The 26021-nt window shown below is 41.8% G+C and overlaps 1 pseudogene; it reads left to right on the forward strand.

The window, feature by feature from the left end:
• Window positions 1–261: 261 nt before the first annotated feature.
• LOC139331396 (uncharacterized) overlaps window positions 262–26021 on the forward strand; it is a 53140-nt pseudogene continuing 27380 nt past the window's right edge.

Genomic DNA, 26021 nt, shown 5'->3' on the forward strand with positions numbered 1-26021 from the left:
GATCCTAGAGGCTATGTTGTCCGGGGCTTAATGCCTCTGGTAGGGTCTCCCAAGGCAAACAGGTTCTAGGTGACGGGTGAGACTAAGAGCGGTTCCAAAGCCCCTTATGAAAAAAAGAAAACGAGGAAGCATACGTCGCACGGATTGGCGTCACCGGGGCCCCACCCTGCAGCCAGGCCTAGGATTGGGGCTTGCAGGTGAGCGACTGGTGGCCGGGTCTTTGCCCACGGGACCCGGCCGGGCACAGCCCGAAGGAGTGACATGGGCCCGCCTTCCCGTAGGCCCAACACCCGCAGGAAGGATCATAAGGGGCCGGTGCTATGGGATATGAGTGGCAGTCGTGGACGGGGGCCCCAACGACCCAAACCCTGGACAACAACTCTGGCTATGGGGACATGGAATGTCACCTCGCTGGGGGGGAAAGAGCTTGAGCTAGTGCGGGAGGTTGAGCAGTACCGGCTAGAGATAGTGGGGCTCACCCCGGCCTTCTTGAAGTCCCTGGGAGGGGTACTGGAAAGTGCTCCAACCGGGGACTCCACTGTTCTGCTGGGGGACTTCAATGCTCACGTGGGTAGCGACAGTGATACCTGGAGGGGTGTGATTGGGAGGAACGGCCTCCCTGATCTGAACCTGAGTGGTGTTCTGTTATTGGATTTCTGTGCTAGTCACAGTTTGTCCATAATGAACACCATGTTCAAGCATAAGGGTGTCCATCAGTGCACGTGGCACCAGGACACCCTAGGCCGGAGGTCAATGATCAACTTTGTAGTCGCATCATTTGACCGTTGGTGGTATGTCTTGGACACTTGGGTGAAGAGAAGGGCTGAGCTGTCAACTGATCACCACCTGGTTGGGAGTTGGATTCGCTGGCAGGGGAGGAAGCAGGACAGACTTTGCAGATCCAAACGTACTGTGAGGGTCTGTTGGGAACGTCTGGTGGAACCCGCTCAGGGAGGTTTTAAACTCCCACCTCCGGGAGAGCTTTGACCAGATTCCGAGGGAGGTTGGAGACATTGAGTCCAAATGGACCATGTGCTCCTCTTCCATTGTTGATGCAGCCATCCGTAGCTGTGGCCATAAAGTCGGTGGTGCCTGTGGTGGCGGCAACCCCCGAACCCGGTGGTGGACACCGGAAGTAAGGAATGCCATCAAGCTGAAGGAGTCCTATTAGGCCTGGTTGGCTCATGGGACTCCTGAGGCAGCTGACAGGTACCAGCAGGCCAAGCGTACGGCAGCTTGGGCGGTTGTAGAAGCAAAACTCGGGTCTGGGAGGAGTTTGGGGAGGCCATGGAGGAGGACTACCAGTCGGCCTCGAGGAAATTCTGGCAAACCGTTCGGCGCCTCAGGAAGGGGAAGCAGCTTTCCGTCAACACTGTTTACAGTGGAGGTGGGGAGCTGTTGACCTCGACAGGGGATATTGTCAGGCGGTGGAAGGAATACTTCGAGGATCTCCTCAATCCCACTGTCATGTAATCTGTGGAGGAAGCAGAGACTGGGGACTTCACTGGGGTAGTTTGCAAGTGTTACACGTACCGGGTTGCGGCACCTGTGAACAGCTGTATGTCCTGTAATACAGGAAATAATGGTCAGGCAAGAAGACGTGTCTCGGCTCTACTGAATCCTCCGTCATTATATTTATTTACAATTCACATTCAACTTAAACTGTTTTGCATTAGTCCTTTTACACAGCATTCACTACTGCTGCACATATTCTGTCTCTTCAGATATGTTTCCATGTTCATAAAACACAAAATAAATCTCAAAACAACATACCAATACATACATTTACCCAAACATGTTTGACCACCTCTGCATCCCAAATGCACTAACACAGACTCCATCAAGCCTCTCCTGGACGTAAGCTTTACAGTATTCAGAATGGATTACACTTACATAGTTTAACAGTTATTAATTGTGTTTATACACTTAAACTACCAACTGTGGTTAAACATATTAACATTTTCTCAAACTAAGGTTAACAGTCTCTGTACATTTAACGTAATATGTACCTTGAAGTATGTCAAACAATGTACACGGAGCCAGTTCGGTACATAGAATTAGCATACAAAATGGGGATGTGTGGCTAACAAAAGCTAACAAAATGAATGAGCGAGTGCACCGCTGCAACGGCTACTCGTGACAAACAGCTTCTTCCCCAAAATGAAATCAACCAGTCATTTAACTCATCATACATCTGCATTTTCTCAACAAGCAGCAGCACTTTGTGTGGGGTTTAGACACATTACCAACCTGTAATACAGGAAATAATGGTCAGGCAAGAAGACGTGTCTCGGCTCTACTGAATCCTCCGTCATTATGAGGAGAAACCAGCAGAGCAACGGTCTTGTGCTGCCACTCGCACTGCCACGGTGCACGGTGGTGCAGCAGGTAGTGCGCGTGCCTCATAGCAAGAAGGTTGCCGGTTCGATCCCCGGGTCAGACGGGGCCTTTCTGTGTGAAGTTTGCATGTTCTTCCCGTGCATGCGTGGGTTCTCTCCGGGTACTCCGGCTTCCTCCCACAGACCAAAAACATGCTCATTAGGTTAATTGATGACTCTAAATTGTCCGTAGGTGTGAGTGCGAGTGTGAATGTTTGTTTGTCCTTGTATGTGGCCCTGCAATCGGCTGGCGACCGGCTCAGGGTGTACCCCGCCTCTCGCCCATTGTAGCTGGGATAGGTTCCAGTCCCTCGCAACCCTGAAAGGGATAGGCGGTATAGATAATGGATGGATGGATGGACGTATAGTGTTTCCCAAATAAAATAAAGTGCAAACCCAATAGCCAGTTATACAATAAATACACAATAGAACAAAACTACATCCACGCAAACACATTGAGTGGGCATCACACAAGCTCCTCGGTGGCAGAGCACCGGGGGTGGATGACATCCGCCCTGAGTACCTCCAGCCTCTGGATGTTGTAGGACTGTCTTGGTTGACATGCCTCAGCAACATTGCGTGGCAGTCGGGGACGGTGCCTCTGGACTGGCAGACTGGGGTGGTGGTCCCTCTTTTTAAAAAGGGGGACCAAGGGTGTGTTCCAACTATCGGGGGATCACACTCCTCAGCCTCCCTGGGAAAGTCTATTCCAGGGTACTTGAGAGGAGAATCTGGCCGATATTCGAACCTCGGATTCAGGAGGAACAATGCGGTTTTTGTCCTGGCCGTGGAACACTGGACCAGCTCTATACCCTCCACAGGGTGCTTGAGGGTTCATAGGAGTTTGCCCAACCAATCCACATGTGCTTTTCTGGACTTGGAGAAGGCATTCGACCGTGTCCCTCGCGTCATTCTGTGGGAGGTGCTCCAGGAGTATGGGATTGGAGGCCCTCTGAGGGCTGTACGGTCCCTGTACAACTGGAGCTTGGTCCGCATTGCCGGCAGTAAGTCGGACCTGTTCCTGGTGCATGTTGGACTCCGGCAGGGCTGCCTTTTGTCACCGGTTCTGTTCATCATTTTTATAGACAGAATTTCAAGGCGCAGCCAGGGGCCGGAGGGGGTTCAGTTCGGGAGCTGGCAGATTTCATCTCTGCTTTTTGCGGATGATGTTGTCTTGTTGGCTCCCTTGAGCCAGGACCTTCAGCATGCACTGGGGCGATTCGCAGCCGAGTGTGAAGCAGCTGGGATGAGAGTCAGCACCTCCAAGTCCGAGGCCATGGTTCTCGACCGGAAAAAGGTGGCTTGCTCCCTTCAGGTTGGGGGAGAGTTCATGCCTCAAGTGGAGGAGTTTAAGTATCTTGGGATCCTGTTCACGAGTGAGGGAAGGATGGAGTGTGAGATTGACAGGCGGATTGGTGCAGCGGCAACAGTAATGCGGTTGCTGTACCGGTCTGTCGTGGTGAAGAATGAGCTGAGCCGAAAGATGAAGCTCTCGATTTACCGGTCAATCTACATTCCTACCCTCACATATGGTCATGAACTTTGGGTCATGACCGAAAGAACGAGGTCCTGGATACAAGCTGCTGAAATGAGTTTCTTCCGCAGGGTGGCAGGGCGCTCCCTTAGAGATAGGGTGAGGAACTCTGTCACCCAGGAGGAACTCAGAGTAGAGTCGCTGCTCCTCCTGAGAGGAGTCAGCTGAGGTGGCTCGGGCATCTTTATTGGATGCCCCCTGGACGCCTCCCTAGGGAGGTGTTCCAGGCATGTCCCACCGGGAGGAGGCCCTGGGGAAGACCCAGGACACGCTGGAGTGACTATGTCACTCGGCTGGCCTGGGAACGCCTCCCGGAAGAGCTAGGGGAAGTGTGCGGGGAGAGGGAAGTTTGGGCGTCCCTGCTCAGACTGCTCCCCCCATGACCTGGCCCGGATGAAGCGGGAGAAAATGGATGGATGGATGGATGGATGGATGGATAATAATAATAAGAACACGTTTTTGCTTTTGTTTGTTTGAAATTGTGAATCTTCTTGTCTTTTAAAAGATTCACTTTTGGTTGTTGCTTCATTTGACCACGATGTTAATATGCACAAGACTGCACTTGAGAATTTCCTTACAGCTGTCAATCCTAAATTTCGGCCATTTAAATGCAGACATGCAGTCAATCAAGGTTGTTCTTGTTTCCTTGGCATTACAACTGTATTCTCCTTGCTTGTTAACTCAATACACTTGGTTGTTTGGATTCCTCTTGAGGCAAGCAGCTAGAAAAGTGGCTAACATTTATACTAAAATAGTTTCAGTGTAATCAGAAAACACTAGGACAGTGATATTTTCCTCATCATTTTGGTTCTGTTGTAATGAACTGAGATTAAGGTCTTTACTTTTAGCTTTAAGTGCATTGTTTTTTTTTTTGTTTTTTTTTAAACATGGTCCCTAAATTTTAGGGACATGCAACAGGATAATGTTCTTACACCACAGCCACTGAAAGTTTTCAGTTTTGATTGACTGGAAGTTGTGTTTGCTGTTCTGAATTAAAGCACTGGTATTAAACTGTATGTTAAGGCAGCAACAGTGAGGCCTACCTTGGATCTAGGCTTATTCAATTAATCACCAATTGAGAGCAGTTGATCAATGCAAAGCAAATGGTAGGAATTCTGAGGCCAAGAACCAAGAAATATATTTTACAACATTTTGTTGGCAAGTCGAATAACACCCTCCAAGTATGCACGTTCCACGATTGTAATGGCTGACATTTGTGCTCAGTCGTTTGCCCTTGCGGAAAATTCAGGGACATGTAATATGTCGGCTATTATTCCTTATTAAATGGGCAGACAAAGGCCAACACTTGAATGTTCATGACTGGGTGAGTCAGTCACATGACATCAGTCCAACTAAATATGTGGTTCCTTTGCTGAGATCAGAATGAAGGTGAAAAACCCTGAGACAAGCTGGAGATGAGGATGGCTGGCTGGCCTTGACAGAAAAACACCAGGAAAGAGACCAAGCGTATGCTGATGTCTACCTCATGTGTATATCTCAGAGATTGCAGCCTGTCAATTAGTTAAGGCATAACCTCTTGGCACGTTGTACCCACGTAGATCAGATAGTGTTTAGGGAATCCTTTGCCCACCTTAATCCTCAGTGTCTTGCAAAGTCAGCACATGTAGCAGATAAGAGGGATTGGGGATATCACTAGAAAAAAGGAAATGCAGAGAGGAAAAAGGAGAAGTGGAGGAGAGAAAGAGGGTTTCCCTTTCATCATTCTCAAATTACCATCTCATCCACTGATGGCTTATTTAGCTAAAACCTTACTTGTGTGCATACACTGTAAATGCAACTCCAGTTGCAAATTGTTAAGTTATCTGGATGACAAAGGGAATCACATCAATGACTCTACTTTACCTGTAGCTCATCCTTAGAGAGAAAGAGAGAGAGAGGAATAAGAAGTAAGAGCAGGCTTGATTATTCTTGAAGGAGTTGAATGGTTAATGTGCACTGAGAGATGTTCAATTTGTCATAGACTGGTTAGTCTACCGACTGGCTGCGTGATGGATTGATTGACTGACTTACTGGTTGGTTGGCTGACTGGTTTGCTTTCAGCATTTGAATGAGTTAACTTCTCATGTTTGACTGATATCCTCACAGTAAAGCAGAACACCAACATTACAACAGGAAGGTCCTGAATAGCACAATGTCGTGCCTCATAATAACAGCGTAAAAAAAACCCAAAACAATGAATGACGACACAAAATGTGTGTGTTCATCATGTCAGCTGCATTGTGTAACACATCTTCGTATTAATTTTTATGACATGTTGAAAATGTCACAATCTGTCAGGTCCTAGTCTGTGTCTAGTCTGTGTCACTTCCTATTTTATTTTGTAGGCTTTTCAGTTTCCTGTTTTGTGTTGTCTTGTTAGGTGTCTTGACATGTGTGATTGTTCATTGTCTACACTTGTGTCTAATTGTTCCACCCCTCGTGTGGAAATATACCTGCCCTTCCCAGTGTGTTTTTGTCAGATTGTCTGTGTCCTTGTGTCTGTAGCTTTCCGGTGTTCCTTGTGTTTTTGATCTCCTTGTGTTTTGACCTGTTTTGTCTCTTGTTGCCTTTTTGCCCAGCATCTTTTGTACCTTTGCCTTCTCTACGGTTATCTGGTTTTGAACTCTTGCCTGGTTTTGTGACTCTCGATCTGCCTAGTGATTTTGTACTGCTGCATTACCGGACTGTTTCCTGTGTACCGACCTCGAACTGTGAATAAACGCCTCTTATAGCCCGCCTGTCTCTGGTCTGCTCTGTGGGTTCGCAATTTGTCTGTCCTAGTTCTGACACAATCTCACTTGATCATTTTCATTGTCAGGGCCGATCTTACGATGTTAATTAAGATTTTTCTGCTGTTAAACCATCGTCATGACCAAAAAAGATCTTATAAGTTTCCAAGCAAAAAAATGATGAAAAAAAAAAAAAAAAAAAAAAAAAAAAAAATAATAATAATAAAAAAATCATAATAATACTGTCAGCATACATGTTTCTGGTGCAAGCCTGTCTCCTATATTTCTATATCTCCGATATCTCCTATCTTTACATACAACTAATTGTTACACCAAAATCCAGGTTTCATTTTGAGACTTCTGTCTGTGGTTAGGTTTACACAACAAAAGCACTTTGATTCACTGCCAATTTCTGTATTAAAGTGAACAGTGCATTGCAAGAATACCTATTTTGGCAGAAAACAAATGAAATATGTTGTCAGTAAACACAGGTTCAGTATCAACATTTTTCTACCTTGTCAGGTGTGTTAATTAATATTACGTTTCCCTTAAAAAGTATGTGCTGTTGCAAATTAGTTGCACTATATGAAAGTAATTTCTAGTAGACAGGGCTACTCTGGTGGCTTAGTTTTCCAAGTTGTGCACCATGTAAACAAGACTCTATTAAAATATCTCATACTGTACTTCTTCTTGAAACAAGACAGCGGGTGGAGCAGTGGCTCCCAATCTTTTTTCCTTAAAGCCCCCCTTGCCTGTGTCCAAGACAAGCCAGGCCCCCCCAGCCCCAACTCGTACCTGCATACACGCACTGAAAGAATGAAGTGATTATTACAAACTTTAAAGATAAAAGGCCAGAGGTAATAAATAGTTTAATGAATTTAAATGCGTACCAAAAATATGTTTTCATTTGGATTATACAGAGTTTTGATTATCCAATTGGGTGTGTTATTGGGATTTTATAAATTTAATGCGCACAAATATAATTTTGGTAACCTCAAAACCTTAGCACAGACAAAATTGTGCACACCCTCTGCAACCTTTAGCGCCCCCCAGTGGGGTGCGCGGACCACAGGTTGGGAACCACTGGGGTAGAGCACATACATTACACATACAGTACATATACAGTACAATGAAGTACAACGAGATCATTCAAATGTGCAAAATCAAGAAGGTGTTTCCAATTAGCTAATTATACTTCCCTGCTTCCTCACAACTCCATCAGCTTGTAATGTGGAAATTGATCTAGGTATGCTGTCATCAAAGGTCTCCCAATCCATTAAATGCATCTGAAAGGAAATGAGGAGAGAGGAGGCTTATAGAGAAGTATACATCCTTTGTGTACACCCACTCAGTTTATTGATCGGCCATTGCAGCTGGTAAAAGGAGCAGGCTGCTGTTAAAACAACATCACAACAACACCAGTCTTGGAAACCATCGGTTATTGTCTGACTAGGACTCAGCTTCTGGCGGCAATGGCCAGTATTTCGGAGCTTCCAGTGCATGAGCATGTATCTGGATGACAGATATTTAAGCCAAGACTTCCTCTTCCATGCGCTGGTCATTGTTTAGAGTCCAATTAGCAACTAGACATTCAAACTCAACAACAATTAAATTCTTTCTTTTGAAAATATTCAGTGATTTGGGTTCCCTGATATCTGTAGGTAGTGTGAGTGAGCAGCTGGTCAATGGTGGAGAAAAATATTCTAGAGTTCCCAGCGTTCTCTGTAATAATCTTGGAAAAATAATCCTTCATTGCCAAATGCATTGCTTTGTTATAGACAGTCATGGCTTCTTTGTATATATTGCAGTGAACTGTAAGCCCAGTTTTCCTCCATTTTCTTTTAGCTGCTCAACAAATTATCTTCCTGTCATTAATACTGCTGTTGTTTAACCATGAGGAGATTCTGTCAGTCAACTTCTTTTTAACCTTAAGTTGAGCAACAACATTTAAAGCAGATTTTCTTTGTCAAGATTAGTTTGGTATCAAAAAGCGATGATCGGTAATTGTAATATTGAGGGGATGTAGATGTTTAACCTCGTTGTTATTACCAAGTCCAGAATGTTACCATTGCTGATGAGTGGCTTCATTTACATGTTAGAGAAGTTCAAAACCATACACACAGTCTGTGTCACAGTTTATCATTATGTTTCTTTTGAATTAACTTTGAGTATAATCTGAGTCTGAATGAATTATTTAGATTTAGATTTTACTAAGAAAATTGTTTCCACCTCCCGTACAGCCTCAGAACACACAAATACATCAGACTCAACAAATACATACATGAATCCAACAACAGCCACTACCAGCACAGTTTCAAACTTTACATTCACAAACACACAAACATTACAGTCTGGATGTTATATTCAGTACTGTTATGGCAGAGGGGACAAAACTCTTGCTGAATTTCACTTTCTTTCATGCCAGCAACCTGTAACGGTGACCAGATGGGAAGAGTACAGAGTGTGAGTTGAGGGGGTGACTGGGGTCAAGTGCTATGGTGTGTGCTCTGTGTGCAGTGGCTGTGCTGTTGAGGTCTGTTTTAGTGCACATTAATTTGCCACTGACTGTTATCTTCTTTTCAGTCTTCTATTTTATTTTTCAAATGCATTTTGGCTTCATTGAGAGAAGTAGAATTATTTTCCCTGCTGCAGCTGCAGTGTACAGGCTAGACTTCTTACACTTTCTTTCTAGCCTTTCACAAATCCAACCTGTGTTATTCTTAATATTTACTGCATAGCTGTCCATCTTATTTATTTCCCATGTCTTTATCTTCTTTAAACAGATATTAATTGTCTATCAGTCTGTGACACTGGCAGTAGAGTCAAGTCTTAAAAAAAAACAAAAAACAAAAACCCCGACATAAATGACACCACGTCTTACAGTGTAGCTGCTCTATAGAAATACTGTATCACAACAAGTGAGGACATGAGGAATAATTACAGTGGAGATTAAAAAGCAGTATCAATAGTGACTTGGAAGAAGTCTGAACATATCCTATAATAATTAAAAACTATAGCTAGAGCACAACTACACAACCACACATGTTGTCTAATGAATGGAAAATACCACAGTTCCCGTTGTTTCTCTGCCTGGTTGTGTTTCCAACAAATTCTCTACACAAATATGTGCACAAATATAAAATTTGACACCAACTCCAATTACCAACCATAGTTCTGTTGAAAGAAAACCTACTAAATAACCAAGGCAAACATCTCATACAAACATCAAAGCATACAAAAAGTAACAAAACTATAATAATTATACAGTTATGCTTTAACAAAATCATTTAATAAAATACCAAACACGTGCAACTTGTTGTCAAGGGGAGTACTAATAAACTTGTTCAGCTTCCCATCATTAATGCTCTGCGACATCCTCTCTCCTACCTACCTCCTGCCTCCCCACTGAAGTTGACTTGAAAGCGCCAGGATATCAGGGGAAAATTGTGGTGTAATTACTAAGTGATAAAAAAGAAACCGGCATCATTACAGGGGCGTTTTTCCACGATGCAGAAAGCACTTTTTGAAGTTGTTTGATCAGTTTTGGCTTACTCACCTACTGAGACTGAAACCGATCGCAGTAACCTCTCTGCTGTATTCAAGGCTCTTGTAATTTAGGCGGACAACAAAACACTCCGACACACACATGCACGCAGACTTGTGCAAGCACATACAACAGATGTAGATGGATGTGTGTAAATGTGAACAGTCATTAGATAAATAAATGTCACAGCAACATACATAGTGTACATGTGCACACCACTTGATTATCTCAGGTGTTACATTGCTTCACTGGTCTCATTCGCACTTGGACAGATGCTGTTTGGTGTACCATCATTTGACGGGAGTTGCATGGTGTGTAGTTGTATGGGACTGTGTGTGTGTGTGTGTGTGTGTGTGTGTGTGTGTGTGTGTGTGTGTGTGTGTGTGTGTGTATGTGTGTGTGTGGTACTCTTGGCCCAGGGTCCCCAGTAACAGTGTGGTGCACGGAGGAGCACTGTCTGTTTGATCCCATTGATCTCCTCTTGCTGTTTTAGAGATGTGGAGCCAGCAAGACATCGGGTATGTAGTCTGCACACGCACGCACACACGCACGCACAAGCTTTTGCCAGGTGTATCAGGTGTGTATAAGATGATTTTAAATAATCAATATACAGTCAGTTCCTGTGTGGCATCGTAATAATAATTGCTATGTCTCAAGGTGCTGCTATGACTGTCCTTCTTTCCACCCACATCTTCCAGCCACTCCTGTCAAATATCCTGAGGTATTCCCAAGGCAGATGGAATATGTAGGGCCAAGGTTCTCCCCCTGGTAAAATGTGTCGAGAATACCTTCACAGGGAGACTTCCAGAGGGCATCCTGATCAGACTCCTGAAACATCTGAACTAGCTCCTTCCAATGTGACAGAGCTGTGGTTCTCCTCCAGGTCCCTCTCTCTGCCCCTCAGAGTGAACCTTGAGGGACACTGAATAAGGACAAGGATAATTTTTGTGGCTCATGGCCATGGGTGAGGGTTGTAACATAGAGTAGCTGGTAAATTGAGAGTTTTGCTTTCATCACGACAGTCCTGACTGACATGCGTAATCACACAAACTGCACCCTGATGCACTTGCAATAACTCACTCCCAACCCAGCAAGGGCAATCCACCAGTACAAAGGCCCCAACAGCAGGGATGTTAGGACATACTTTAAATTTCCAACCACTGGCTTGTTATATATATTCTATTTAAACTACGTCCATATGCAATGAATCTCAGGAACCCAGTGAAGAATTAAAGAATTTCAGGGGCATTAATATGCAGCTCATTATTAATAATTAAGGTCAACCAGCTCCTCGCTAGCAGGCTAATCCACAAATCTTCACAGGCCAGATTCAATGTGGTAATTGTTAATCTGAGTTCCAGTATGTTGCTGGCCAATTATGGGCCCATCCCATCCTCATAACTGGGCCCAGAGGGAGTAGACTCCAAAACCTAATCGATTTTAACAAGCAAAACTGTAAATCTGTGAAATATTTACTCATAATTGAGCAGCCCTTAACAAAAGTTGTTGCCTTAATTTAACTGACAGCTGACCAAGTCCAGTTTGTGGTCTTGTCTCATTTTCTCATATTGTAGATCATAATCTGCACACCCCCACACACAAACACAGTGACAACAACCACATTGCACACTGAAATGGCTCTCAGAGAAAGCAAACAGAACTCACTGAAGCTAGGCGGTCTTGTTAGACAAATACACACACGGCTAACAGTTGATACATCCACTCGTTCCACTCTGTCTCTGTCAACACTCCGTGAGGCTTAATCAAACTCAAACAGTGTTAAGCCCTTGTCACCCTCTCATCCTTAGACAAGGAAGATGACAGACATTAAAATCCAATTTATTAATTGTCCTGACTGCATAGCAGTCATGGAGTAAAACTTTTGTTGATTCTATTGTTTTTGTTGTGGTAGCGTTGAGGCCCATTTTCAGCATTAATAAGTCTTTACCAATCATCATTTCATTTTCATATGTTGTGTTTTGTATCATATCATTTTCACATTTTGAAGAGCAATGGCGAAGAAGGTTTGTTGCCAAAGCTGATAATAATGCAAATATCGCACATGAGGTGACAAGAAAAAGAGAGGAAGAGATAGTGAAACAAACACAAATTTGCAATAGCTGCGCGTATGAATCCGTGCATTCATGCATGCACACAAACACAATCACAACCACAAACACTTGTCCACCATGGCAAATTACAGCCTCATAAATAAATGGTTGTGCTTTCTATAAAGAAGCACACGTTTGTGGACCAATTGAATAATTTTTTGTGGATGCAGTGGGTCCACTGACGCTTTCTGCAAGGCTGCATGACAAGGGTTTATGCGTTTTGGAGGGGGTGGACCTAATGTTTGGGGGCGGGGCAAACACAAGGAACTCTATTGAGTCCAGTGATGCTTCCCACAAGAGTCTATGACCTGCACACTGTACGACAAAGAGCTCACAAGCTACGTAAAGGTACAGTGCAGTAGGGCTAACCACAGCAAGGAAAAAGGGCTGAAGGACAGTTCTACAAGAGGACCTTTCAAAATGATGTGTGTGTGCATGTGTGTGCACATATACACTTGACCTCCATGACAAATTTCAGCCTCCCAGGGTGAAAATTGCGGCCGCCAGAGGGTGGGAGAATTTCTGTGGTCCGACCAACTGAAGTAGTGAGCTACAGAGCTGCTAGTCGTAGCTAAAACACCCAGGATGAGAAAAGTGTAAGGAGAGTAAGTGGATCTGAAAAGCACCAAGTAAAAGAGAGAGACGATTTAAGAAAGTGGGAGAAGAGAAAGAGGGTGGGAGGGTGACAGTAGCTGGAAAGATGGCCACCCATGCGCTCCTCTAATATGAGGCACAAATGGATCTGCCTTTTATCCCAGCAATGCACACACCATCCATAAAGCCCTGTCAAAGCAAACGGGCTAGCTCATTTATGCTGCAAACAGACACACACACACACACACACACACACACACACACACACACACACACACACACACACACACACACACACACACACACACACAGGTGGCAAGCTCATTTATGCTGCTGTTTATTACCATTATCACCAGACGAGAGAAAGCGAGCAAGAGCCAGGCTGCATTTCGCCCCTTGACGCCCATCATCATCGTCTGAGTCTCAGGTGTTTATCGAGCTGTCACTTCGCAGGAAGCCCAGCAGGCGTCCCGGCACACCTTCCCTCGTTGTCCCCTCTCTTCCTGTTGCACTCCTTTGTTCTTTCTGTCACATTTTGCATTTGTTTCTCTTCTATGGTGTGTCATTTTTTTTCTCTTTCCCTTTACATCTTCTGATTTTCAGGCTCTCCTCTTCATAGCGATCTTTTCTTTTCAATTTCTTCATCTTCCCATTTGGTCACCGTGGTGACAACAGCTTTCTCACTTTGCTCAATTTTTTGTTTACAGATCTGCCTATTTTCTGGGCTTACTCATGCGGTTTCACAGGAAAAACTGTGCTGTTTAACCATCTAATGATCTCAGAAGCTGTGTTTTCCTGTGCTTCAATCACTCCTTGGTGTATTTTTATCACTCAGGTAAAACATCATGGGACTAATTTAGATGCTACGTTTATCAAAATTCAGCTACTGGGCCATTTTGGTGGCTATTATTTTGAAAGGCAATTGCTGCGTGTGATAATTACGTTAATGGACAATTAAGAGAGACTAACTTCATCACGGCATAATTGGGGATCGACTGAGCTTTCTGCATTGGCAGCTATTAGAGGAAAAGCTTGTGCTTGAGGCGATACACTGTGGCTTCACTTCATTTGAAAGTCTGCTTCAAAGGGCTCGACTGTTTTAAATTACTGATATATCCACACAGACATATGAGAATGAAACATTCACAAGCCAGTTTAAAAATATAACTCACTCTGCATCCAGTATATACATGTAAAAACCAGCAGCAGAACAACAATAATAATAATAATACATTCATCTCCTCCATTTGAACTGGAGCTTTCCTAGTTTCCATCCATCTTTCATTATACATCTAAGTGTATACTGGATTGCTTTAAGGGGAAAATCAGAACCCATTTACACTTTAACCTGAAGACTTGAACTCTTGCATGGCATGCATTTTTAATTTCTCTTTGCTATTTGGGCTGATTGGGACCTGATGAGTGTAAAAATAAAGAATTATCAGTATATCCATCCATCCATCCATCCATCCATCCATCCATCCATCCATTTTCTATATATGTAATTATAATTATTTTTTGCAGCATAATGTCCTCGTAAGTGTGCAAGTGCAAGCTCAGAGAAAGCTACAAAGCTAGTCACACTATTTAGCAAGCCTTCCCTTGCAAAAAAATGAATGATGCTGTCCATGCAATGATTCCCTTGACCTGGGACATGCATTTGAGTCCGCCAAACCAATTTGCATATAAATATTCAATCATAATGTATGCTCAAATGGAGTTAAGAAGAATGCTCAGAAGTAGCAGGTGTAAATGTGGTACAATAACCAGATACAGATCACATGCTAACAGCAGGTGGAGATGTGATAGAGGGAAACTGCTTCTACTGCAGCACTATGTGGTGAGAAAGTCTATTTTGGATTTGCGATGCTAAATACATTCTGCAAAGTCTGACACTTACACTCATTTCACACATACTGAACACTGAGCTGATTTGGGCTGATATGATATTTTTTGGTCGTAGATATTCGGTGAATGAAATGTAAGACATGGATATTACCAGGCTGATAGAAACAAGCCTTCTCTTGGGCAATGCTGTTGTTTCTCTTGCTTTCTTACTGTTTCCTTCAGGTTCATAATGTTCTTTTAATGTACCACCCACTCTGCTGTTCTGCTGGTCTATACTTCTTCTTCTTTCCGAATCCTCTGACCCTCTCTTCTTACCTTCAGACCACCTTTCCTTCTGTTGTACGACTAATCCCCTTTCTCTAAAGCCATCAAATCCCCCATCAATGCCTCCACCTCTCCCTCCTCTCTCTTTTTCACTATCTCAATCTCATATTTTCCAGTTCCTTCATGGTTCTTTCGTGCTCTCCTCCCTGTAATTGGTGGCACGGTGGAACGGTGGTAACACTGTGGCCTCACAGCTAGAAGGTTCCGGGTTTTCCTATTTCTCCTCATTCATTTTTCATTCCCATTGTGTCTCAAAAAGGTATGGAGTTGATGTCATCTTCATCTCATCTTTGGTTTTGGCCTTTCTACATTCTGCAATCCATCCCTCATCCCCTATATCTTCTTCTTTTACATTTTCTTCTATCTCCATCTGTTCTCTCTCCTTGTTTCCTTTCTTGCTTCCGTCTCTGCAGGTCCCAAGGAACCCATGTGGGGAAGAAGTACTTGCTGCCAGTGTTTCTCTTTTGCTTATCCCTCCATTTTTCCCTTCACGCTGTCTCCCAGTCCCAGAGGTTTCAGATTCTCGTCTCTCTCTTTCCTTCTCTGTCCCCTGTCTCTGTCCCTCCCCTAACCATTCCTCTCCCCCTCCTCTTCCTCTCTACTCTCCTTCCCTCTTCGTTCCCATGCTCCCATGGGTGCAGGTGGTAGAGGATGACGCTTCGCTTTGATTGCATGGCTGCAGGCGTTCCCGGGGCAGAGTAGCTGTGGAGCTTCAGTCTGCTGGATGTAGTGGTAAATAATCCCGACTGGGGAGAGAGGAACGGAGACGCACTCTGGAGAGGAAGAAGGAAGGAAGGGAGTGGATGTGTGTGCATGTGTGTGTGGACAGAGATTTTTGGCTAGGAATGGAAATGTAATCGCCAATCTACTTTTTGGATGTGTGTTTTTTGGCTGCATTTTAGGAGAAGAAAGGGGGAAAATCACACAACTCACGAATATGTCATTTAATTAACTACATTATTTAAGTGACAGTCTTGACTTTCATTTGCTTTGATGGGAATGACAATTGCTGCCTTAAGCATTCCTATGAGTATTATTATGTATGACAGATTAAACCTTTTGTACATACACAGCACACACAATATATAAGCTGTAGAATATGGGCTCAGAAATGGTAATGAATTTTTCTACAAACTGTGACATTGTCGTGCTGATTTACATTCATGCCGCTGCTGTTTGGGACCTGCAAACAAATGTTTTATTCATCACTAACTTGCAAGCAAAGTCATCTTCGTGCTAATCAAATGGCAGAAAAGAAAAGACTTTAAGGTAACAAAATTTAGAAGAATATTCAAATTCAAATTTATAGAATATTCATTGGATGGCCTACCTGCAGCCTTTTCAAAGGGTTTTGAGCTTTTTGTAATGAGAAGCAGTGTTTAGTGTTTGTAAGTGACTGTCTACAATAAGAAAGAACATGAGATGAAGAACAAATTAGCATCAGCACAGTTCTCAGTCATTTCTTTTGTTACAGCACATCAGGACTGGCCATCAGGCGCACTAGGAGAATTCCCTGCAGCCTGGCAAGTTGCTTTTAACCTGATGTTCATCACACATGGTGAACAGGCACATAAACACTAACACAACATACAGCCAGTGCATGGAGTGCATGTGGCCGAGCAGCGTGGTGAAAAAAATGGAGAGCACAGGAGAAAGACAGAATGAGAGAAAACTGATTGCACTGATTGTTGATTCTATGTTTTATACAACTCCACCATGCTGCGTAGGACAGCAGGAGATGTGAATGAATGGAAACAATCTGGACAACATAGAGCTGGATTCTTTTTTCAGCTCTATATTCACTATATTTCACTCTTTCTCTTTGTCAGGTGGAAGCAGCTGTAGTTCCTTGGAGCAACCAGAGTATCATGATGATAAATCTAAGTCCAGTAAGAGCTCAGAGGAAATGCCGGGTGCAAAACAATCACTGTGCAAGTGCACAAAAATGGTATCGATATTTATTCCTCTTGCTTTAATTATAGAGGTGCAATTGACTTAACTCTTGGAACTGAAGACACTTGGCTGTTTTAAACTATTTGGGATGTTTTCTTTTAAGTAAAAGTAAAAGATATGATGCCATAAACAATAAACGGATTTAAAAAAATAAAAAAGGCTGGACTGACATTAAATCCTCAGCTTGAATTATTATCCCAGTCCGGTCCTGTGTTGCAATTTTCTGGATGAAAGTAGCCATGCTGCCACAACTTGCAGACAGATTTACAAATAAAATGTGTACTATCAGTTCCCTTTAAGACCTTCTCTTGGTTGAATTTTAAATCGCACTCTGTAATAAATATGTGCTCATACAGCTGAAACCTTAACCAAAAAAACAGGAGGTGAGTTCCTAAAACATGACTGTGTGAACAAATGTTTGTCACCACATGATTGATACAAGACTGTAGATACACACACACAACACACACATACACTTGTGAGTTTGTATCCTTTTGTCCTCGTGAGGACCCATTGACATAATGATTCACAAGCCCTGTACTTCTACTACTGTTCTATAGCATATACTGGACTGTTTGAATTTCTTAGAGCGCCTTACAACTTACAATTGTGTTTTAAAACTTTATTAATAGCACTCATTTTAGCACTTGATCCCTTTTTGCACAGCACTTTTTATCTAGTTTATTTTTTATTTATATCTTATACTCTCATATATGTTTACATGACACTTTTTATCACTTTTAATAATATATGTGTGTGTGTGTGTGTGTCTTATTATTGCACCTATTTCTTTAATCAATCCAGTATTTTATCCTATTATCATAATGCATTTGTAATCCCTTATTAAATTATTTATATTTATTTTTTCTTGACAACAAACAGTTATTTTAATATGCTCTTTCTGAACTCCTGGGGATGAAATGTTTCTGTGTTTTTTGTTTTTTTTAAAAATACTGTCCAGGAAGAAAATGGTTTTAATCCATTTATATTATATTCTCGCTGCCCCACCTGCGCCTTGGACCCCCCTTTTTAACTAATACAGTCGCCCTATCCCAAATTTTATTGGTTTATTTCCTTTGATCTGATCTATTCCATTCTTTTATTGATACCATTTTAATGCTTTTATCAACCCAGGTATCATTAATCTCTTTTAGGTTTGTTCTTTCCCCCTTCTTCTTCTTCTATTCTGGAAGGATCCTCTTTTAACCATCTTTTGGTTTTACTTTGAACGGCCTTTTTAACAAGATCATGTCCTCCCCCTTTCCCCTGAGCCCATGCCCACTCTAATATCCAATAGGATGTTACATTTTTACCTTAAACTAACCTTAAACTTAAAGTTAGGTTTTCAACACTTTTGGGGACATTACATAGACTTGTGTTAATTTCCTGGAGACTTACCCTAACCATTAGAATAACCACTACTTGCCTAACCCTGACCATAACCATGTCCTAACCTTTACCGCCTTCACCTTCTACCTTAAAGTGCTCACCCTAAAATTCAATGATCTACATTATGGGGACCTGCATTTTGTCGCAAGTATGGTTAAGTCCCCACAATGTGACTGTGTAAGGAGATTTATGTCCCAACCATGTGAGTAATACACACACACACACACACACACACACACACACACACACACACACACACACACACACACACACATTTTCCCTCTTCTCAAAATCAAATCAAATCTAACCCCACGCACGCACGCACGCACGCACGCACGCACGCACGCACGCACGCACGCACGCATTACACACAGGAACCAAAGATTAAAAATAAATAATACAGGCAGTATAAAACCTATTAATATTTCAAGTGTTGCCTTTGTGTTAAGCTTTTCCATTCTTAAATACTTAATATTGTGGTCTCCTTAATTTGGCAACAAGCTCTCTCTGAGAGTACTATTTTTTTATTATGCATCATTTTAAACCCCAGAAATGTTAATTATAATACAAAAATCGTAATGTGAGTACAATTAGGGAAGACGTGCAATTACATCTCAAACATTAAAAAGATGTTGTGAAAAATGATCCTGGCGTCTCTAAAAATGGGAACATCTTGGTTGTGTTTTGGAAAAACTATTTACTAAAAGAGACTTGATTCAATTCCTGTCCAGTGATAACTGCAACGACTGAACCAAAGCTCTTTCAAAGTCCAGTCTTCCACAGGTTATTGACATAAACACACGGTCAGTATAATAGAGGGATGAGGAGGTTTGATATATTAAAATATATGCACAGCTGAAAAGTCCCGGCCAGGAACAGGCAATCTTTGTAGATTCAAAAGTAGGAAGCACTTGATGATGATGTGAAACATGATAGAATTCGTAATAACAGCCACCCTAATCATTATGTTTTATTTATGCACTGCGCTACATACTGATCGTGTTGTAATAATCATAATGGCTGAAATATCAGGAAACTCAATCCTATGTGCCAGGAGAAATAAGCAAAACAGACAGCTCATTTCACATCTCTGTTGCTCAGTCAGTACAAGGGATCAGCCAAAGGTTTTCAAGAGGATTTTCAAGAGCAAAACAAACTGCCAGCTCAATCTTCTGCCGAATTTGTTGAAGCTGTTTGGGTGAAAAGGGAGTTCACTGGTCCCTCTCTCTTAAAAAAACAAAAAAAACCCTGTCCTGTTTGGCATTTTTGAAAAAAGTCAACTGAGGAAAGTAAGCACAATGAAATTTAAGGATAAATGTCACTCTCTGAAAGAATTAGACATAATACTACACAAAGGCGCTGCCTTTTACTAAATGACGTTGAATTCTTCGTCTGCTGAGTAACAACTGACAGCAGAGTCACTAAAACATGAAAATATAGCTTCGACACCTTGATGTTTTGAACCTCGGTCTGTGATGTTTTCTCACAAAGTATTGTCACAACATGGGAGAGGACTGTCTGTTAAAGCACCTTGGCTCACTGGTCTTTGAGGGTTTCAAGGAGGAACGCTAATAATGGTATGTTTTTGAAGGTCAGTCTCATTAGGGCAACCGAAAGCCACCTTAAAGAGTGCTTTTCACATCATAATGTGAAGAGGTGCTTATCATGGAAAAGGGTATATGAAAGAAGTTTTAAGTTAACTTATACACTTGCAGATGTTATCCTGGCAACACCACTCAGTGTGCCCACAATTTATCCACTGTAAAGTCAAGTTGGGCATAAATGCATCTAAATGCCAAGATAAACTACAGTAGGCTAACTGTTGCTAAGATTGTGCAGAAGTAAACGACCCTTCGGCTTTGACAGAGTTCTCTTGAGGCTTCCATCAGGTGACTCATGTACTCTGTAGTCGTTCTGTCTGCATTAGGTGACTCATCCGTTTTCTCTCTGTTTTGCCCAGGGTGGGAATTTGACTGAACTTTTCTTCCAATGGAAAATAATAATAGACTCTCTGTCTGTTCCCTGAAAGCACTGAACACTTGATTCATATCAAATCCTGAAATCAACTATTGGTTACTCTGAGCAGAGTGAGGGGCAAATACCAATTAAGGTTTTATTAGTATATACACAAATTGTTCTGTTTCCACTGAGATGTAAACTTCTATTTTGTGTCTGCAGCTACAGTGATGATTACTCTCTTTACAGACTAATCTTATTTTCTCAATCACTCATTTTAGAAAGTCACACAATAATGAAAAAATCCTCTTGATAAATATTTGCAGGATATTCAGTTTACTATTATAACAAGGAAAAGTATCAAATAATCACATTGAAGAGGATGAAACAAGAGAATGTTTGGCATTAATCAATTATCAGATTCTGCAGATTAATTTTCTTCTGATCAACTAATCTGTTAATTAATCAACTGACTGCTGCAGCTCTAGTAAGGACAGTTTAGATTTGCAGTCCTATTTTTTCTTTTTTCTATTTTTTCAGGCAAACAGCTCAACCAATGACGTTCATTTCAGATAACATTACATTTTTCACATGAATGATTTTAGGGGGCCTGATGTAAAAGTATCTTTTACGTCAAAACAAAAGCAAGGTAATAGAGAAAAGCTCAAAAAATATAAACACAATTGCGTGCAACAGTATGTTTTTCATCCTTTTCTCCTTATTCTCTGTACAACATAGCAACCAAAGACCAAGATAATTTATTTGAAGATACCAAATAAATGAAGACTCTGGTAAAACTTTATCAGTCTGGTGTCCCTTTTCACTCCAGGTGAAAGACAAATGTTCATCAAAGTGTCTAGTTCGAGTTTAAGACCATGATGCCTCAAATCTCTCACTGTGGCAATCATTAGCACTACGCAGTGTCCTCATTTCGCCTGCACCACCCCGACTGTATCCCCACAGACTGAGATTCAAAGAAGTCACAAATGGAAAGAAGTGGCATCAGATGAGCCGCAGTTGCCATCTCATCAACTCACACACACATCAACTCTGCTTCGTCACAGGCAGAAAAGGTCACTGGAAACAACACCAGAGGCTTATCTGGGTAACACCTCCATTCCCATGTTTCGTCACCTCTCTGCTATCTTTTGATTTTGACTGAGAAAGACCTCCATGGCTATCTTATGACTGCTTGGAGCCATCTGTCTACAACCCAGTCACCCCTGGCCTCTCCCCAGTCCGATGTTTTGGTCTCGGGACATCACCTTCTCCCCTCTCTTTGCTCAGTTTTTCAACTTTTGCCTCTTGCTCATTGTTTACTGTTCCTCAATATTCTCTGAGGTTGTTTTCCCTGGCATTATGGGATTTTTTGTGGATCTACTCATTGGCATGTATGAACAGTGTCAGGAACACTTATAATGAAGTCTAGCGTAACATTATAATAAATAGCGCTCATGAAACTTTTAATGTTGAGTTTTGTTGTGGCTGTAGTTTATTCGACTTAATTACGTGGAAAGAGGTTTCTGTACACTGCCAAGCCTGCTCCTTGTAGAATAAAAAACTATGGAAATAAAATTATGACTTGTGAAACTTGTTGTGCCTGTCATAATTGTCATCCGGATGCTACCCATCGGATGTATAAATAATTACTGAATGGGCTGAAGTTTACATCGCCTGTTACATTTGCTTTTAATGTGAGAGCGCACACCCATTTTTTCTGTCTTTTCTTTTTTCAGGACACAACAACACCAGCATCACTCAAAGCGCTTCTGTCAGTCATTGACAGCTGCCTCACCTGCCTACCCGATCACACACACACACACACACACACACACACACACACACACACACACACACACACACACACACACACACACACATATCATTGTTCATTAAATCGTATGGTTCATAGTGTTGTAACACAGTAATGTCATTCATTCTCAGTGGCAAACATCCACTCCTTGCTGACACTGTGTATACGAAGCTTCATAAATAAATCTCAAGTCCAATTTGACGCTGAGTGCTTGCATTCATACTCATGACATATGCATATTTCATTAGTGCATATTATCTGCATATTTTGGGTTCTGTATGTACAGTATGCTTCATCCAACTCATGGTGTGACCAGATAAAATTGCGCATGTGCATATGTCTACATATATACCATATCCTTTGATCTCAAAACACAGCTCACCGCTGTGAATTTTTATATCCACATCCGTCTTAGTGAATCCACACTCCTTTGTTGCTCTCTTGGTCTGTATTTGTGCTGTTCTGTATTCTGTGTCTGTTCTCAGTCCACTGCTGCTGTCATAAGCCATTTTCCCCATAGGAACTATTAATGTGTGAATGTTATTGTCCTGGCTTCTGTTCAGCTCATCCACTCACAGCTGTCAGTGCCACCTGATGATCAAGAAATCTGCAAACAGTGGTTTTACAGGCAACTGTAAAAGTAGTACATTTATCACTACTAAGTTAGTGCCAATCTAGCATAGATGTGCTGGGTAAACTCACCGCTGTGTAATTTGGTGTGGGATATAGGCATGACCATTATTTCTTGAATGTAGTAGAGCCAAATGTGACTTCAATATATCGTATTACTCCATTGTAATGCAGTATATCAGACAACATGCAGTAAAATGGTTTCTAAGGGACCACAAATTGTACAAACTACCCATTCATGCTGTAAAATTTGTTTCCTCTGTAAGAGTAAAATGACAGGCATTGTTCTTTTCTCTGGCTTTGCCTCTATACAATTAAATGACATTCTTCTCTGCAGAAAAACAGAGAAGTGCCTAATTTGTCATTTATAAAGAGTTGTAATTGAATACATGTTCCTCCCAGTGCTCTTTAAAATGAATTTGTGGTCAGTGGCTGCATTTGTCATTTTCAAATCACAAACTCTCACTAAACAAAATTAACAGCGTCTTCTTTTTCAGTATTTGACAGACTCCACTTCACAGGATGAGATGAGGGCATTTCAGCTTAGCGGTGCAATTACACTAAAGAGCTATGTTATATTGTATCACAGTATCATCCATGTTAATCAGCAATTAACCTTATACACTGTTGGCATCATCTGTAAGAATTCAGCCTGGAAATTGCTCTTTTTTGGTCTGGTGTCATTTAATTTATGGTTCTTTTACAAGATTGTAGATCATTTTTGACATATTTTGGGTCATCTAATTTAGAAAATGGGGTTCCTTAGCAGTCATATATGTATATATACACAAAAATTATATGACTTACCAGGCCTCCATGTTACTAAAAATAATTTGATTAAATCCAGAACACTAAAACATTAGTGCAAAACCTTTTTTTTTTTTTTTTTTTTTTTTTGATGTGATGAGCAAAGAAACTGTGAGGATTTTGTCTGTGTGGACCTAGCATGGGTTATAAATGCATTGCTTGATCCGTGAAAAATAATACTAAAAGCACAGATGCCCTTTCAGATGAGTTCAGTCTTTACATTTTAATATCAAAATGTCATTTCAGTTCTTTGAAAGCACAGCTTACATTTGTTTTATGCAGGTTGCATTCGATGAGCAGCATCTGGATAAAATGATTTAATAAAAGGAACTTTTCAGGACTTTTGTGCCAGTGTCTGAGCTCTCTGGTTTTCAGTGTATTATCAAACCCCATCATGTGGCTATCCGCATTCATCTGGCATACAATTACAGAAAAATGATGAAAAGTATGTCGAAGCCAGACATGACTGAGGTCAAGTGATATTAGGCTTACATGATGTATTGAGACATTCAAAATGTTCCCTCTCTATGCAGCATTTGGGTCCTAGTATAGAGTGAGTCAGTGGTAAGAGCTTTTAACAAATGAGCACAATGAGATTAGTAGTTTTCAACACAATGCTTTCCCAGAGAATGCTTTCCCAGGGTCTTATATTTTGTCACACCTCTTGGCATCTCATACAGACAAGGTACAAGGTACCCTTCAGCATCTGAATGAAGCACCATGGACTTTCAGCTAATCCATGGAAATATTAGATGCTCACAGAAAAAACAAAAACAAAAAAAACAAATGAAGTCTGCAAATGGAGGAAGGCTGGATGGATGAATGTGTCAAACAGATAAGACTTTCACACAGGAGACTGGGGTCTGTGTCCCATAAGAAACTATATCTAAATTATCTTTTGCTATACCTAACCAAGTAGTTTTGGTGCCTAAACCTATCAGAACTACAACCATTTCACAACATTAACCGTGCTGGGAAGAGTCTGTGGTGTCTAATATTGCTGTGTATGAGTTTACACTGGATTAGTTGAAAGCCTGGTGCTAGTACAGACGCTAAGGGGTACCTTGTGCATCTCTATGAGATGTCAAGGGGCTTGACAAAGCACCGGTATTTGATGCTCTGGAAATGGGAATGGTTTGTGCTGGCTGTCCTGGCCCTCTTCATTGTAAAAATATTCTGTCGAAGAGTCTGTCCTGAAACAAGCCACAGAGGAGAATGAAACGTGATGATGTTCGATTTCTACTTTCTATAACAACCAGCTCCACATCATAATAGGTGCTCAGATTCTGACCAGGACACAGACCCGAACAAAAAATGATATAAAAACCAGGCCCTGAAGGTAGTGTGAATCCAAAATGGAGTTTTTATGGTGTAATGTGGCTTTATAGTTGTGAGATACCATTAATCTTCATTGCCAACAACCATTTGAAGGCACTTTAGTTTTGGAATTTTACATGCCAGTGGCTTGGTTGGCTTGGGTGAGCAAGGTGTGTGTAACTCATGAGAGATCTGATCATTTTGACGTTTTGAGCAACTTTAGTTGACTAATTCAGTGAATGAGAGAAATGAAGGAAATCGTCTTGCCATACCACTGCGAGCATGTTGTCAAATCAGTCAGTAAGAACTGGCAGAATCTGAGTTTTAATAAGCTTGCAAATTTACACTGTTAATCATTTACCAAGCAAATTCAAGAGAGCCAATTCTGAAAAATCAGTCAAACTTTTCATTTACATCTTTGTACATTCACAGTGAGACCTTTTGCTGTAAATCCTACTACAGCAGAGAGAGAAGGATTTATGAGGCAGCGGCGAGCTGTAGAGTTGCTTTATTAGCTGGCAGCCATCGTTTGTGGGCAGGTGCTCAGCCATGCTTTTACTGCCATTGCTCTCCTCCTCCTCTGACTCCTCCATCTCTCATCACTCTGGCAAACCCTTGAGTCCTCATCAAGGACAATGGTAAGTCCCTCTCATTTCTGTGTACACATGCACAGACACATGCAGATGCTCTCCGTTATGTGTCAGCTCTCATCAAAGCTGTGCCTCTATAAGAATCATCATTCAGTGACAGGTTTTGACCTACTAGAAGTATACATGGGTATGTACCTTTCGAGACCAGGTGGCACATAAAACACCCAGTTCCTTTGCCTGTGCTTTGCCGTGAGGCCATGTACTGTACAATTGCAGGATAATTTCTATTTCTAATCATATTCAAGAAAAACTAAGTGTGGCCAGTGGCGCAGCCTAATGATGCGACAACGCCACCTGGAGGTCTACCTACCACTAGCTCGCACCCCACCGCTCCTGCCCAGAAAGAGACACAGTTCATACAAAAGAAAATATATGGAACAATATAATAGGGAAAACAAAATCAGAACTAAAAGTAAAATAATGAGAAACCAAACTATCAACAAA

The sequence above is a fragment of the Chaetodon trifascialis genome, chromosome 1, assembly GCF_039877785.1.
Source record: "Chaetodon trifascialis isolate fChaTrf1 chromosome 1, fChaTrf1.hap1, whole genome shotgun sequence".
NCBI lineage: Eukaryota > Metazoa > Chordata > Actinopteri > Chaetodontiformes > Chaetodontidae > Chaetodon > Chaetodon trifascialis.